The following is a 16,615-nucleotide window of genomic DNA, read 5'->3' as shown; positions in this document are numbered from 1 at the left end:
TCGTAGTGATTTGAGATACGAGTGACCTGGTTTGAGTTTTTCCGATAAGAAGAGTCATTTGGGTGATTGATTTTGCTTTGACTTGCGAGGAAAAAAATTAAAGGGATACTTTACTTATTTCGCTATTTTTGGCAGTCAAACATGAATATTTTGCCTACAATACATTTTATATTTTCATTATTTTTCATGTACAATTAGTACCTTTTAAAAAACACATTTTGCAACTTGCTGTCGACTGAAAATGACGTCACGAGGTCTCAGGTAGCCAATCAAACCTCAGCTTGTGAATGTCACATGACCAAAGCTAAAAAAATAAAAATAAATAAATAAAAAAAACAACAAAAAAACAGCTGAGCTGTGATTGGTTACCTTTACCTGAGCCCTTGTGATGTCATTTTCAGTCGACAGCAAGTTACAAAATGTGTTTTTAAAGGTACTAATTGTACATAAAACATAATGAAAGTATAAATTTATTATAGGCAAAATATTAATGTTTGACTGCCAAAAATGGCTAAATAAGTAAAGTATCCCTTTAAATACGAGCGCTCTATGGTGACAATGAACTCAACTCCACAACAAGCAGCATTTTGATAGATAGTGAGCAATTCTTTAAAAAAAAAAAAAAAAGATTTCAAGCTGTTTATTGACACTCCCAGTTGAGCTTACTGTAAAACTAAAAAACAAACAAACAAACAAACAAACAGGTACACTCATTTCAAGCAACCACATACCACTTTACCCGAGGAATGTCTGTTTGATAGCATTGGTGTTGCAGTGTTATAACCCTTTAAAACTCCAATTTGAACACAAACGATGAGGCAACACATGCAGACAGATGATATAACACAAGCATATATTCGTTATCCTTGTGAAGAATGACTATGATTACTATGGCTTACTGATCTACCCATATGTTTGTATTATTATGCTCAAGGTGGTCAAGGCGGGCACACCAAAAGGAGCAGTGCAATGTCGGGCAAGAACAGTTTATTAATTTGTATTTTATTTAATTATGTCTCACTCGATAATTTTATCAAGTACAGTCGTAAAGAGTGCTATTTTTTTTTAATTAAAACCTTTTTTTTTTTTCCCAGTGGCTGGAACGAATTAATTGCATTTCTATTAATTTAATTGGGAAAAGATGATTTGAGATAGACATTCTTTGAGTTACGAGCATAGTCATGGAATGAATTAAACATATGTCAAGGCACCATTTATGAAGTTGTAGTCAGTACAGTACTGGGGGGAAAAAAAAACAACCCCAGCAATTTAGAAGAAGACAAATTCAACATAATGAGAATTTAATGGACGAAGGCACATAGCAGCAGGGTGAGAGGGGTTAGAGTGGGGAGGGCCGCATAGAGGCTGCACCTGTGTTTTGGGATCAGGCTGCAAGCAGGAAAATACCACAGCGAGATTTGCCCCCCCCCCCCCCCCCTTTTTTTCCTACTCTCCAGCCTGAACTCCTGCCCACACGGGTGGCTCTCCCGGCTCCGGTTTCTCCTCATTCTGATCAGAAAAATTCATTACGCCAGAGTGTGTCGAGATTTCCCAGCCAGCTGGCTCTGCCAAGATAGAAATCAAGATGGAGGACCGACCGAAAAGCTTTTGTTGCTTTCTGCCAAATACGATGTAAGGAGATGCTCCATTAGTATGCAGCCACCGGACAGTTTTCACATGACATCAGCCTTTTGTGTATCTGGCAAGAACGAGACCTGTTGTAATTCGTTGATGTTAGCCGCGGACCTGCGTGGCCTCTCCAGATGGCCGTTGAGAGGCAGCACATTTTACGTTGATGTAAGGGAGCAACATGAAAGGCATGACACCCTAGCGTGAAAAGGACGGTTTTAGAGGTGCCGGATGCTAGCCGCCTTCTCAAAACACAGCTGCTGTACATGCCGCCTCGCCGGAGTTTTGCGATTGGGCGAAACGACTTATGTGCTTTACATATGACTAGCTAATACACGTGCGAATGAATGCCTGTTTCGAGGGCATTTCAATATTTGTTGCCCGTCGTTTATCTTCCCTGCGGATAACAGGTGGGAACAAAGAGCCGGTGGCATGCTACTACCATCAGATAGGTTTATGAAATTCAGTTTATCTTATCTTTCACACAGTCCAAACAAAGTTCTGACTGGATTTTCCAAACTATGAACCTTTTAAGCCCGCAGACATCTGAAACATCTTCCAGATTTTATTTTTGACTAGGACTTGGATCTGACTGTATTTCATTGATCTTTGGTAGAGTTAATTATTTTTTTCTATGATTTAAAACATTTGCTTTGTGAGTCTTCTGAACTCCTTTTACGATGTGTTAGTGTTGTGTTAAGCAGAATAATGCTGCACTGAAGAATTGTGCCATAGCATAGATGTAACTTGTCTTCACATAGCCGACGTCATTGTGCTTTTTTTAAACGGAAAACTAGTTGACAACAGTAATTAATTACTATCAATTAAACAAAATTTTAAGAATCATAGATGATGTTGAGGTGACAGGTGGACAAGATCCTGTTTACCTTCAGTGACCTGAGAAGTGACGCGCTGTAAAAAAGCTTTTCAAGAAAATAAAACGGCCAGCCAATGAATCTGATTGTTCAACTTTGAGGCGACCTGCACTTCATGGACGCAACCATATAAAGACATCCCTGACAGCTGAACATGAAACTAGAAACCAACTGTTCCGAGCAGATATGAAGCTTCATCTCCTTGTTGCCAACATTACATGTATGCATATTTACCTCATTATTAGCCCTGTATGGAGGTATTGTACTTCCATTACAGGTTGCTTTGTCTTATTTGTGTATTGGCGAAACCGCACAAACACATTACAGTTTGTTATGATTCTATTTTGTGGAGGAGTTGGGTGTTGGCCAAGGAAATGGGGAACCTGACACATCATGACTCAGATCTGAAGAAGAAGCAGATTCCAGAAATGATGACTACACGTTTTATACCATGATAAAATGACTCAAGCTTACAGTTTACTGTGACCCTAATTCTGTCAACTCATCTTATTTCTTAATGATACCTCGAAGCCATTTTGTATTAATAGCAATATTATCAAACAGTAAGGCGCCTATTCACTAAAGGTTTGCGTCACCTTTGCACGGCGCTAACCGGTACAAATAGAGCAAGCCGGGAGCGCCTAATTCACTAAACGCGCGCAGATGGGGAAATCCGTCACTAAGTGTGCTGCCAACCAGATTGCGCCACGGTGCGCCGGTGTTATTTGCGCGTATGTAAATGAGGTAATTTGCATACATTTTGACGCAAAATATGCCCACCCCAATGCAAATGAGACTCATTGATATGCAGCGTCTAATTCACGCCAGCGCAAATAGCCACATGGAGTTTGCAAATAACGTTTACGGAAAGCATGTATTAACCTGCTGCAACCTCGATCCCAGGATCATGACAGCAGTGCATGTGGCACGGTCCACGTCCCTTTCTCGCTGATCACGCAGAGAGAGAGAGAGAGAGAGAGAGAGAGAGAGAGAGAGAGAGAGAGAGAGAGAGAGAGGGGGGGGGATTTTCTCAGTTGGTTTAGGACACATAACGTAACCCGGGCTGATCGGCAATGGCGGGGAGACATTTTACGATCATTTTTAAGTGCCAGATGCATACTGTACGCCCACGCCAACCTCTGAAAATATCCTTAGTGAATAGGTGGGTAACTGGGCGCAGACTGCGGGTGCGGTTGTGGTGCAATATTTCGCGCCATTACCGGACGCAGCGCATTCTTAATGAATATACCCCAAAGTAGGAAAGATGCCTCACCTACTTCCACTCCACAATAAAAAGCTACTCCTAGTCCAAGATGGGCATGACGTACTTTATATTGCCATTACATGTTAATCAGCATGGAGCCATGCATCCAGCAGTATGCTTTTTTTGATAATGAGGTGTGAGGACGAATCCAAAAACTCCATTAAGAGGCGTTACGTGGAACTCTGCAGAGACGCCGTGCGGAATTATTGCCACGCTCAATAACTACATGAATGCAGGATGCTTGCAAATTGGGCCGTCGGTGGCCACAGAGGAGTGAGCTTGAATACGTAAACCCTCATTACACAATCTCCTTTCTCCTTCTGCAGCAGAAAGGTGAGTCTTTTGAAAAGCCAGACCGCAAGCCACTGAGGGAAAAAACAAAAAAAAACAAAAAACAGTCTATTTAATTCTGGATGTGGACTGCACTAGACAGCGTGTGTAAAGATGTCAAGACAAATAATTAGCTTTGCTGCAAAGCGGCGCTGACCTCAATGAAAGGCAGCACTGTCGTCAGACAAAATTCCGAGACATTCATGAGCGGATAATAGTTTTTGGACAATGGACGATACCCACAATGCCACACCTGGCAGAATGTTATTTTATGTTGGTAAGTAGCCAACCTTGCACAAGAATGCGAGATGCCTTAAATGAAACCTTATCACCATATGACAGCTGTCTTTTTACATTTACTGCTTCTCAAATTCCTACACAAAAGGTAAAGTATATACGTTTTCAGTTTATTGTGTGGATTTTCCATTTGTCAACGTGCTCTTAAGGCAATTCGTTATAAGTGCAGGCATGATGCCTCTAGTTTCTGCTCATTAACAATGGCGACATGTTTCAAGACTTAAGATAGTGTTGAGTTGAGTGTGGACTGCGTTGCACGAATTATATGTGGGGTGGGGGTGAGGGGGTGTTGAATCTTGATAAGTTTGCGCAGATCCAAGAGTGCAAAAATAGGATGGTTGTGAATGACAGTAGCGGGTAGCGTCGACTGTTTTGATCGTCCCTGTCTTCAAATATTCATACGAGTGAGACCACGAGACAAGCATAACGTGGAAACTGTGTGCTAATTATCGGCAATTATCGACCAATTTGACGTCAAACAGAAAAAACAGAAAATAGAGAAATCTGCCGATAATTATCGGCAATTTGATTTCATACACAATAATAAAGAAATTCAGCAATAATTATAGACATGCCACGTTGGTCCATCTATTGTTGTTGTGGCTCATATCAATAAAATTCAGCTTCATGGTGCTTTACATACATTCAAACATTGTGCAAAGTTTATACAATGTTTCAATGTATTTGTTAGACTTATAGTAGGACTCGAAAGTATATTTGTATTCAAGTTAATTTTGCAAACAATTATCGGCTTACTTATCAGTTATCGACATTGGCACACTTCTAAATTACTGGTTTATTTATTTATTATCGGTTGAAAATAGTATTATCATGCATCCCTAAATAGAATGTGTTTGTGTTATATCGTGTTGAGATTCTTTTTTTTTTTTTTTTTTAACCTGGTTACGATGTCCCGTCTCACAATATGCTATGTGGAGTATGGAACACAAGATGCGACAAACTGGCTTATTGAACCGATTTTATTTATATATATATATATATATATATATATATATATATATATATATATATATATATAATATAAAGCGTAATGTTGAATTATATTTCTTAATCATTTGTTCTTATTTTTGTTTTTCAACGCTAATCCATTCAAATATGTGAAACCGGTCTGACTGCACTGTGCTGACAAAATCTGAAAATCAACTTTGACACAACTTTCATTACATTACAGTCAACCACAGTAAATCTTTAGTCGTTCCATCCTTATAATATGCCTGTAAAAGTTAATGCTACCTGTTTGTTGGTCGTTAAAAATAATCAGCCCAAATTCTTGTGAACTCTAAGTCCCGGTCGGCTTATACGTGTGGTTGTTGAACTTTGCCGTGTCCCGTCGAGTTGTCCTGTATGCACAGCTGCGGCAGCTACATCCAGCCCTTCCTTTTGTCCCATCTTGTCACAAAAGATGTAGTGAAAAGCTCAAGTTTTTGCAGGTGCAAGCAAATTATTGGCCACCCAAAGTCGCTTGCTCTGGACATAGACAGCAAACATTTTCAGAGCGTACTACCCGTGTGTTTGCTGTTGTTTCCTCCTCGCCGTCATTGGGGGAAGTTATAGAAAGAAACATTTTAAATTTAGTCTATTCCGAAGGCGAGTAAATCTGCTGCATTGTTGCCTCATAAGTTATTCATAGATCACCTTTAACTGACCACCCACATTGAACTTTTTCAAGTTTCCCAGCCAAGCGCGCTGCAAGATGCTCCTTTTCCACTCCATTTTATTCCTATCACACTATTAGCAAATGTAGCAAATAAGTGCATTGAAAGGTCGGACCCAATCCTGGCATTGTCTGTGTAAAGCGGCTCTCATTTGCAATTGAAATTTTCTTCATTTATTAGCATGGGTCAGTCGCTCGATAAGAATGTAGCGCAGTTCGTCTAGGAGCATAATTTTACCCTCTGCCAGCGAAGGGAAATGAATTTGCAATTCTAGCTCTTTGTCGAGGATCATTTCCATGCTGAAATATTTATGGTCCCCTCAAAAGTGTTTTAAGTGTGGAATTCAGTGGTGGCTGAAGAAAGGGATTAATTCCAAAGTCATTCTCACGTATGACATTTCGCCTTCCCCGTTAGATGCTCCCCAACATTTGAAAATATCGATTCAAATCTAAATCATAACACACTTGCAATGCCCGTTTAAAATTTGTTGAAGTCTTCATCTTTGTATTGTGGTTCATTAGAGAGTTGTAGAAATTCCAGGACCTTGATCAAGTCCAAGGATGTTTAATTATAGGAAAAGACCAAACGATATTCCAATGAGATGGTTGACGACGTCTCCCTTGGGCTAAGCGAGGCTTTTAAAGTGATGCTGTAATTTGAACCATTGAAATAGAAGCAGGTTCATTTAATCAGACCCAAAATAGGGGAAATATCAATGAATCGATTGTGGAATGTTTTGCGCTTAAATATGAACAGTGGATGTATACAAGTAGACCCCGCCCTCATAGCTGAAGTCGTACGACAAAGACGAGATGTCACCCGGTTGTTTAGTCAGGTGTTTGTCGAGTAGCGGAATGATGGAGCTTGTTGACTTAAACTGACGGCTCTTTGTATCAACACCTCACACAGTGTCAGTCTTGAAAAGTTGTGAAACAGGAAGAGACTCGACCCCTCTCCCCCCTACAAAAAAAAAAAAAAAATCCCATTGCTACAGACGAAAAATAACACAAGTGAGTCACAGTTGCCTTCAGGCCAAGTTGATCTTTTCTGTCTCAACTTGCAGGCTGGTCCGCTCACCAGCGAGTTTAATTAAGGGTAGGATTTGACAATTATTAATCATATCGCAAAGATTATTTATGACTGTACAGTTTAGAAATTTTAAATAATAAATTTCAGGTCATTATACGTCTTTTTTTTTTTTCTTCAACCATGTGGAATCGTATATTTTTTGCAGTTTATTGCTAACATTCCAAATGAGATGCTGCCAATATTTAACACAACTGAAAATATTGATGGTTTATGACCTCCCTTTCAAGTGGAAGTGTTTCAACTTGACGCTCTACAACCTATCTTAACATAGATGCAAATACACAAATGATTATTGGGCACAGCAAGTGTTGTGGATCCAAAAGCCCTTTGCATCTTTTTTTTCTGTTAATAAATGCAAATACAAATGAGGTTAATCTATGATGCAAATAACTTTCGTGTCTGGCTATTGTCATTTGTCAGTCAAATTAAAACAGTTTTATTGTTTTCTGTTTTGATATTAACCGCAACAGTATTCTGCAACATCAATGTCGGTGTTTCTTGTGATAATCAAACGACACCTGGTTGAGCTTCAGTCCAAGAATAACTGGTTTCCACAACCTTGGGGCTCCTTTAGCGGTGGCTAAAAAAAAATGCTAGCTTCCTCATTCATTTTAATGAGACCAGTGCCCTGGAAGAAAGCGACGGAGTCAGAGATATCGCCTCTGGCAGCAAACGCTTAACAGCTCCATTTGAAAGTTGGTCTGGGCTCAGCATTTTTGCCAATCTGTGAAACTTTGCACTGGCACGGCAGAATGCAAATATGAGGTTAAATATCCGTTTAAAGAGAGATTCTGCTTCTACCTCTGTTTTGTTCTGGCTCACCTATTTGAGTATGAAAATGATTTGTTTTGTTGAATCCTGCAGCCACACCAAATTTTGATAACCGTGATCATTATCAAGCAATAGCATTCAAGGTTTGTCAATGCAAAACTGCAGTTCTCATTTGCATCTGAAAACGGGCCACAAATACTGGATTGATCAAATAAAATGGCGTTTTTGTGTCAGCACTCAGGGTTAGAGAATGCATCCAGTTTTGGGTGATATTTCCAGATGGCTAACACATGTTGGTTGGCTTTCCAGCTGCGATGGATTTTTTATTTATTTTTTTCACAGTAAGGTGAGCTTTACTTGTGATCCCTGCTGTATCATTGCAGCAAATTCCAAGCTAACATCGCTGGCCAACACTCACAAGCCTAATTAGATCATATGTTCAAATGTGGACAACGTTAATAGAAACTAGAAGTGCAATTTCTGAAAAATTTCGTGGGAATGCTGAAAGCAGAATACTAAGATTTTGAATACATGTGGAATGCTTATGAAGTAAATTGAGAGATAAATTATGAATTTATAACCTCCTGGATACTGACAATGCGCTTTGCCAACTGTGCCACCGAGCAGTATCAGACACCTGGTAATGATGATAAGTTATATGAATGGAAGTGGGCGTGAAAAGTGAAAGTTCAGTGTCTGTCCCATTGAAAATGAATGGGGAAAAGTTGATATTAAACGTTAAATTGTGCAAATACTGTAAGTGATGTGGATTCAGATGATACATACCCCGGGAGGCGTGAGTTTTTTTAAGCTAGTTGAAATTCGAATAGTGTAAATTGGAAGTATTACGTGGGAGTTGTTACGCGGCGAAAAAGTGTGGAGAATAAAAATCACAATAACATATAAGCATTCCCACAAAAAATACCAAACTAGACTTCGTTTTATTTGTCTTAAAATATGGCCACCTAGGATCATACATGTTCAGACACAATCGGCACCTGGATGCTGGTTAACCTCCAATTTGAGTACATTTCGAAGAGCCCAGCGGTCTTCTGCGATTTTATATATCTGAAACGGTTTCTGTTACAATACGGTCGATCTTTGAGCCAAAAATTCTGCCTCACTGTTCTCTGCTCTGCTCGCTTGCATTTTAAAAATATTGTAGCAGTAAAAAGCGAGGAAGCGAGCAATCAAGCACCCCTTTTTACAATCTCCCTTTATACACTGGCCTAATATAGCTCTCACAAGTCTTCAGCTGTGACCAACACAAAGCCAATAATGTGATGTTAACCTTTCCCTAGAGCTTTATTGATCCATCTCTTGCAGTCTCTGTAATCTACGTGCCCTTGCATGTATAAATTTCCTGCAGTATTTATACTACTATTAATGCAAACGGCCTCTTCTTTTGTGCCTGTGGACACCCCTTTACTCCCCACAAGCAACTTTCAACTGCCTTGTAAGTTAACGCAATGGCGGCTGCAACCATCTTTTAAGGTATCCATTTGGGATCCGCACTGGGAGACAGCTGAACTAAGCCATGACAGATGCAGAAAGCATGAGGACCGACTCAAAAGAAAACTGGAAGACCCTGAGATGAGCACAGACAGACCTCAGACTGACCTATTGCGCCACCGATGTCCACGCGGCTAGATTATTTGCCAAAGTAAATAAGCTGGAGCGAAAGGTGCATTTTTGGCATTACAATTATTCTTATTGACAGCCAATGTTAACAAAAGTCAAAGATGATAAATGTTCTTGCGAGCAGGCACTTCTTCACAATATCAATTTGATTTTTTTTTCTTTTTAACTGTTCAACAATTACCAACTCCCTTGGCAGAGGTAATAAAAAGGACTAAAACATGGCTAAAGGTTTCTGCCGTGTCTATCTCAACTTGTACAAGACCAAAAATGCTGATTGAACTTGATGGCTCTCGCTGTTCTTTGGTTGGGAAACAGTTAGAGACGACTGGTCATGCTTTGTGATGCGCTGTGAGCTCACCAGTAAAACCCTTAACTTGTCTGGCTATTTAAATGAAAGACAGCCTACTTTGTTTGCCCATAACGCTCCGGATTATCGGTTTAACCCTTTCCCTCCTGGCGACCGGCTAATTCCACATAAGATTTCACTTTCCAGATGCTTACAGATCGAGCGCTTGCAACGCTTGCTTGTGTGACAGTCTTGCTCAGCACTGGCATGAATTTTCAAGTCACTTGGTTTTAAATTGGTGACAAAATGGATGCAGCGTTTTTGAAAGTCTCTTTCCGCGGTTGTGATGTCTCTGCCTCTCCTAATCCTCGACACAAAGCCTGGATGAGTATCATCATCAGCGTGTGTCAAAATGGCAGGCTTAAGAAGCAGGCCCTGGCTTGTGCGTTGCCTTTTGCCGCAGTGATGGAAACTTGGCAGGCTAGTAGCATTTACTTACTTACAGTAACATGGAGGAGTGGAGCTGGTAGATTCTGTGTGGGAGCTTGTCTAAAACAAACGAGCCATTCTTGGGTGCTTTCGCTTTCAACTTTCGTAAAAAATAAATACTGATTCAAAATTGTGCCTGCATAAACACATCGTTTATTTTATGTTCTTTTGTTGAATTGTCAACTGACTCATATACTAAGACTGCACAAAGATGCATGTACTGCGTTTATTTTGTCAGATTTCCGGCTCTGTAGCCATGATCACATTCTCATTCACCATCATTCCTACCCTACTTGTACAAAATCACGAAAAGAAAATCAGGTACTAAGAGTCTACTAGAAGTGCTGGTATGGGGCCATTCCGGTGTGGTATGCATGATGAGCAGAGAGCGATGATAGGGTGGAGTCTTGCCAATGGTTGATTCATAGATAGTTTTGGTCATATTCGACTCCCTGGGTTTACGTCTTAAAAGATTTCCTTGTATATTTCAAAACATGACACACTATTACTATTGCTATGCACACCGGTTTTCATAATGCTTCAGTACTTCATGACAAAATGTTGCATTCACACAGGGACATTGAGGTACAGTGTGTTAAAGTGTTTTGTTCTAAACTATCTCAAAAACAGATTAACACTGAGATCTTGTTCAGAGGTGAAGATTTTGCCTGCGAATGTTGTGGGGAAAAGAAAACCTCATAACATTTCTAATCTGGTCAGTTGAAAATGAAATACCCATCCATAAACTCCAGTGGCACCTTCTTTATTTTACCTGACGTAGGATATAATACGGTGTGTAACACATTTTCGATGCTGCCATTTTCATTAACTCAGCCGCGCTTCTAACTGGAGCTCCCAAAGGCGAACTAATTCTGGCAGCATGGTGGCTGGATCAGTCCAACCACCTGTCATCTTACTTCTTGCACATGGCCTCTTCTGTCAAACACTTGCTCAAATTCCTGCCCGTACCCCACACAGCACCTGTGATTGGCTCCCTTGCTGCCATCACAGCTGTCAAGCTCAGCCTCGGTGTTAATTAAAGCGATAGACCTCCCAAAAAGCTGTTTATTTCAACAGCTCAGTGTTTTGGTTAAACACACTGTGGCCAAAAATGACATGAGCTAGGAGCCCGAGTGTGCAATACATTGAGACGTATTCATGGCTTCAGAAAATAACTCGACGTCACGCAGTGTACCCATAATGGACTCTTTGAAGTGTTCAACCTTTATTTGTAGCTTGTTAAAAGGTCTCTTGTTACTTGACACCCCTTTCCTTTTAGATCTTACGTGACATTCCGGTGACGCGCCAAAGCGCCACTTGTACAGGCACAGATCAGCCACAGCAGACAGAGTGAAACACAAGTGTGCAGTGTTTGTGCCCAATTGGATTCTTGTCAACTTCACCCCCGGGGACTTTTGTTCCCTGAAAGCTGGGATGCATCTGCTGCAACACATTGATCCCGTCCATCCAGGCACTAGAAGCTTGTTGGGACAAAAAAAAATGCAGGCATGCCTTTTTGTGCAGATCAATTTCTAAAGCATGATTTTTTTTACACTTTGTGTCTCAGCCATTTCCAAATAATCCAAATGCTCTTATCGGACCTTGGCCTCGGGTACAAAAATCTGGGAGTGACCAACCAAGTTGCAAGCTGCTATCACTATCCAGACCTAGTCTGTATTGCACACTATGGTAGTTTCTCAATTTTCATCATTATGATACAATTGAATTATTGCCATTCTTTGAACAATTTCAATGTGACTAACCTTTAAAAATATTTGTATGTAAATGTACAAAAATCTGAAACATACCAAAGTACTGATTTGTTGGGACTGTAAAACAAATCTTCCTATTGATCAACCAATAATATAATGCAGGATGTTTGAGAGCTTTGACAATTATAAAGAACCTTATGAAAACTAATCTTGACCATAAAGACACTTGGATGTCTTTTACTATTCTCTAGAAGCTTCCTGAGCTTCAACTTTCTCAGACTGACATTTGATGTTGGTGGAATGTCTTTGGCTGGTTATCGTCGTGGCTCTGACTTTTCATGTCCAAACACCAGCAGCTAAACAGAGCCTTGACTTTGGATCAAACAGCGGATCCAAAGTCAGGCCTCCACCATATTTACCAACAGGGTTCTGACACTCTTTAAAATGAGCCAGCAATGAAGCTTGAATAGTCTTTGTCCCTGTTCCTGAAAAAAAAATAATATGTCCGGTTCTTTAAATGCCCCTATTCAGGCCCAACGAAAAGATTTTTCCCATGCCCAGTGTTCTCACACTGGTGCTCGCATCTCAAATAAACCTCCTATGGTTTCCAAACTTAAGAGAATGGCTCTGGGGGAGGGGAGCAGCGGGTTGAAGGAGCAAAGAGAGGGGAAGGGGGATGTGTGCCAAATAGAGCGTTTTATAGAGATGCTGATTTCTCATTCACTGGCTCTCTGTAAGGACAGAAACCCAGTGGAATGCACATTGAGTGCTACGATTCTCATTCAGGGGCCATAATGCTTGAGTGTATGAATTGAAAGAGAGTTCCCCCGGTGGGAACATTGTGACCCTAAGAACTTGGTGAAAAAAATATCTGCGGTTCCGTGATTGGGTTATATTGTGGAGGGAAATCCGCTTCTCACCTGCACGGAAAAACAGAAAAAGCCCTCTTGAGGTGTTTACACTAAGCCCTCTTCTGCCTTTGCAGTGGATCAAAGAAATAACATAAATAGTGCCCGAAAGTGCGGAAATGCACCGTACAATCTAGATCTTAATCAGGCCACTCACTAGAACGACGGATGCCATATCACACACGTTTTCCCTTTCAGATGTGTTTTTTCTTTTAATCTGCAGTAGATCACAATGAACACATTGTTAATTTGATGATTGTCAGCATAGAAAAACATCACACCACACTTGATAAGCACCATAAAACCAAAAACTACTTCGTATGAAGGACGTATTGAGCCAAACCTGTCATGATATGGGTGAGTGGAGTGGGTGGATGAGGGGAGATGGAACCAAAGGCACACATGACTGGAAGAGGACTGAGAGTAACTTTATTGATCAAGAGGGTGAAGGACAGTACGGGATGGAACGTGAGCAGACTGGGCAGGATGTGGACAGACGTGGCATGACGTGGATAGACTTGGCATGGTATACTTAGCAGAACGTGAACAGACTTGGGTTGACGTGGAGACTTGAGTTGACGTGGAGACTTGTGTTGGCGTGGTGACTTGAGTTGGCGTGGAGAAACCTGACTAAACGTGCAGAGACTTGACTAGGCGTGGAGAGACTTAACTAGACGTGGCTAAACCTGACTAAACGTGAAGAAACTTGACTAGACGTGGCGAAACTAGACTCGATAGCAAACGTTACTAACAAAGCGCAGCACACCAGGACAAGACAAGACAATGCAACCGCAACGCGTGAACCAACCCCCACTGACTAAATACAACACTAACGACGCACTAACAAGACACACCTGGGAAAGCAAGCAGGCAGAGGGCACTAATTAGGTCATGCATACTGGGAAAGGAAGACACACATAGGTGGACAAGGTTAACGATAACGAGACTAGGGGAGACAAAACCAGACAACAGACAACATAAACACCTAAAACTATACCAAAACCCAACCCCCCAAACCGAAACATGACAAAACCTTCACGCGAGAGAACTTTCTTTGACTTGTGAAGTACTGTTGGATTCATCGAGACTATTTTGACTCAATATCCCTGATCAACTGCTCATCACTCAAAAAACACTCGTAAATTTGAGCGCTGGTATGTCAAGGTTCCATTGTACTTTATGAAGCTCCGAAAGCAGCCAAAAATACATTTTCCCCGTTGAAAAAGTCTAACATAATCTTTACCTTTAATCTCACAGATTGGGTACTAAATGTGCCTCATTTCTTTTCCACCCTAAGGGACTTGTGCAGGTTTTGGAAGAGCTGGAAGACTATGCAACATTCCAGCTGACGAGACTGTTAAACACATGTTGAATTGAAGACAGATATCCACGGAGAAGGAAAGCCAAAAATAACAACTAGGTTTAAAGGAAAAAAAAAATGTCCTAATGGGTGCATGACATTAGGGTTTAGTCTATGTGAGCTGCTATAGGAAAATGCAGCGTGCGTGTTTTATGTATGAACAAAGCAACCCAAGGCCTCGGTAGTCCACCGAATGCATCATTTAGGCTAGTTGAAGAGTGCAGCCTGTGACAGCTCATTGGCTAATGCTCAGCGAACGGGGTTTCCTGGGTGATCGTACCATTTGTGCCGGTTTGCATAGGGCGTTCACATTAGCGATGCTCTTTATATAAAGTTCAATGAGTCCACAGACTGAGGAGTGCTTTGTAGACAGACAAAGGTTAGGGGTTTTCTTCCGCACCCCAGTCATCTTGCGGTCTTGCTGAGTCCTTGTGGTCCACTGATGAAAAGTCTCAATGGATTTTTACAAATCAGCGTTTTTATTCCGTTTGTTGATTGTCTATTAAATTGTATTGCACGTTATTTCTATTTATTAGCGTAGCTTTATCGAGGCGTAAATTCTAGAGTGAGTCACGATGATATATTTTGCAAACGGTGATATCACATTACACAAAATTTTTAGTCATAGATATATACATAAAGCTTTAAAATTCTCATCCTACATGCTTTAGACACATTTATATTGTAATTATATTGTGAACATAATTGAACACAATTTTTTTTCATGAATAAAACCTATAGAAATTACGTTAATGATAATGGTATTAAAAAATATATGTAAATATTCCACTCCTGCCGCATGTTACATTAAAACTTATGTAAACGGGACTTTTTAAACAAATTGGATTTTAATACACGAAAACAAAATTGCAAGCATAAAAATGTATAGAAAAATTGGCGGTGTTTAGCAGAAAAGTCTGCAATATTAGCGTAGATCAGCCTGTTGATATAACAATTAACCGTAACCAGTTTAAAAGTACAAAATAAACATTCCCTGTGCCTTTTTTTTTTTTTTTTTAAAGTAGCGTGTAGTACAAGGTGTGGTTAAATTGTTCTTAAAGTGTCTCCACCAACAGGTTAGGAAACCACACTGGGTGTCATTTTTGAGCTGTTTCTCTTTTATCTCTGTTTATCCAGCTGATGTGTTGGCAACACAAATAACTATCATTTTCATTTAATGCCGCCACCTAACCACACGGCTTTATATCATAATAGATGAAGAGTAGCTAATGAAACCAAAGAGAATTAGTAGTGTTTAGTGTCTCAGGGTGAGGCGCCAAAGCACTGCTAATGATTTTAGCGCACATGGCTGCGCCTGGCAACTGGCCCCCCAAAACACTGAGCAGAAAATTAGCCCCCAGGGCGGTCTCAGCACTCTAATTGGGATCTCACCAGGGTACAGCCTTGGCTAATACGGCACACTGGTCACACACACATAAAGGGAGGAGTGGGATAGTTTATTATTGCCGGGGAACGGGATGAATGAAAGGTGGCCTCTGCATGGAGGTAACACAAAAGTATTTGCGGCAAACTCGGAAAATACATCCGCTCCCTGGTCGATGACAACAGTTTATTTGTTGAGACACTTTTCATAGTGTGAAAACAGAAAGCCTTGTCTCTCCATGTACTCTCCATAATTACTATATATGCAGAGGCATGTCTAACTAGGGTTGCCAACTGTCCCGTATTATCTCGGGACGCCCCGTATTTTGGGCTAAATTATTGGACCTTAAAAGTCCCGAAAAATAATTTTCAATTCTTGCACTAAATGCAGCGAACGTCATCTTAGTCATTTCTGGACCACGGGTGCTCCCGTAGGTTGACAAGTGACATGGAAGTTGCTCGTAGACAATAAAATGAGTGCCGGTTGGCGTGGGTTCACTTCTTCGTCTGGGAGACTTATAAGATGTAAGCTTGTGTGAGTGATTAAAAAAAACAAAAGCAAAAAAACTAAACGGCGATCTTAATACGTCGACTGCGAACGGGGCGGGAGTAATACATGATGTAATCTCGTACTATTTATGAACAATTTGCCTCGAGTACTTGTTTCAGCCAGTAGTCAGTAGTCAGTAGGTTTGTTTCAATTCAGCACAGCATTCAAAAGTCCAGTTGCTAGCCAGCAGGCTTTTGAGCCCTGCCACGCTGGCCTTCAACCTCCCAGATTAAACTCTTGTGGTCATTAGTCAACATGTTTGTGTTATTTTTGAAAAGTGACACAGCTGAATATACAGGAGGCTCACACGCAATCTAACGAATTTCCAAACAAACGAAAGCTGGTAAATCTTCGC

General features: G+C 40.7%; 1 protein-coding gene across 2 annotated transcripts in view; it reads left to right on the top strand.

Annotated features, from left to right (window-relative positions):
* The window catches only part of ticrr (TopBP1-interacting, checkpoint, and replication regulator), a 115,194-nt gene that overhangs the window by 16,028 nt on the left and 82,551 nt on the right, over positions 1-16,615 (top strand). The window lies entirely within an intron of this gene.

Source organism: Festucalex cinctus, chromosome 3 (assembly GCF_051991245.1).
Source record: "Festucalex cinctus isolate MCC-2025b chromosome 3, RoL_Fcin_1.0, whole genome shotgun sequence".
Classification (NCBI taxonomy): domain Eukaryota; kingdom Metazoa; phylum Chordata; class Actinopteri; order Syngnathiformes; family Syngnathidae; genus Festucalex; species Festucalex cinctus.
The sequence above is the reverse complement of the archived record's forward strand: the minus strand, read 5'-3'. Positions and strand labels throughout refer to the sequence as shown.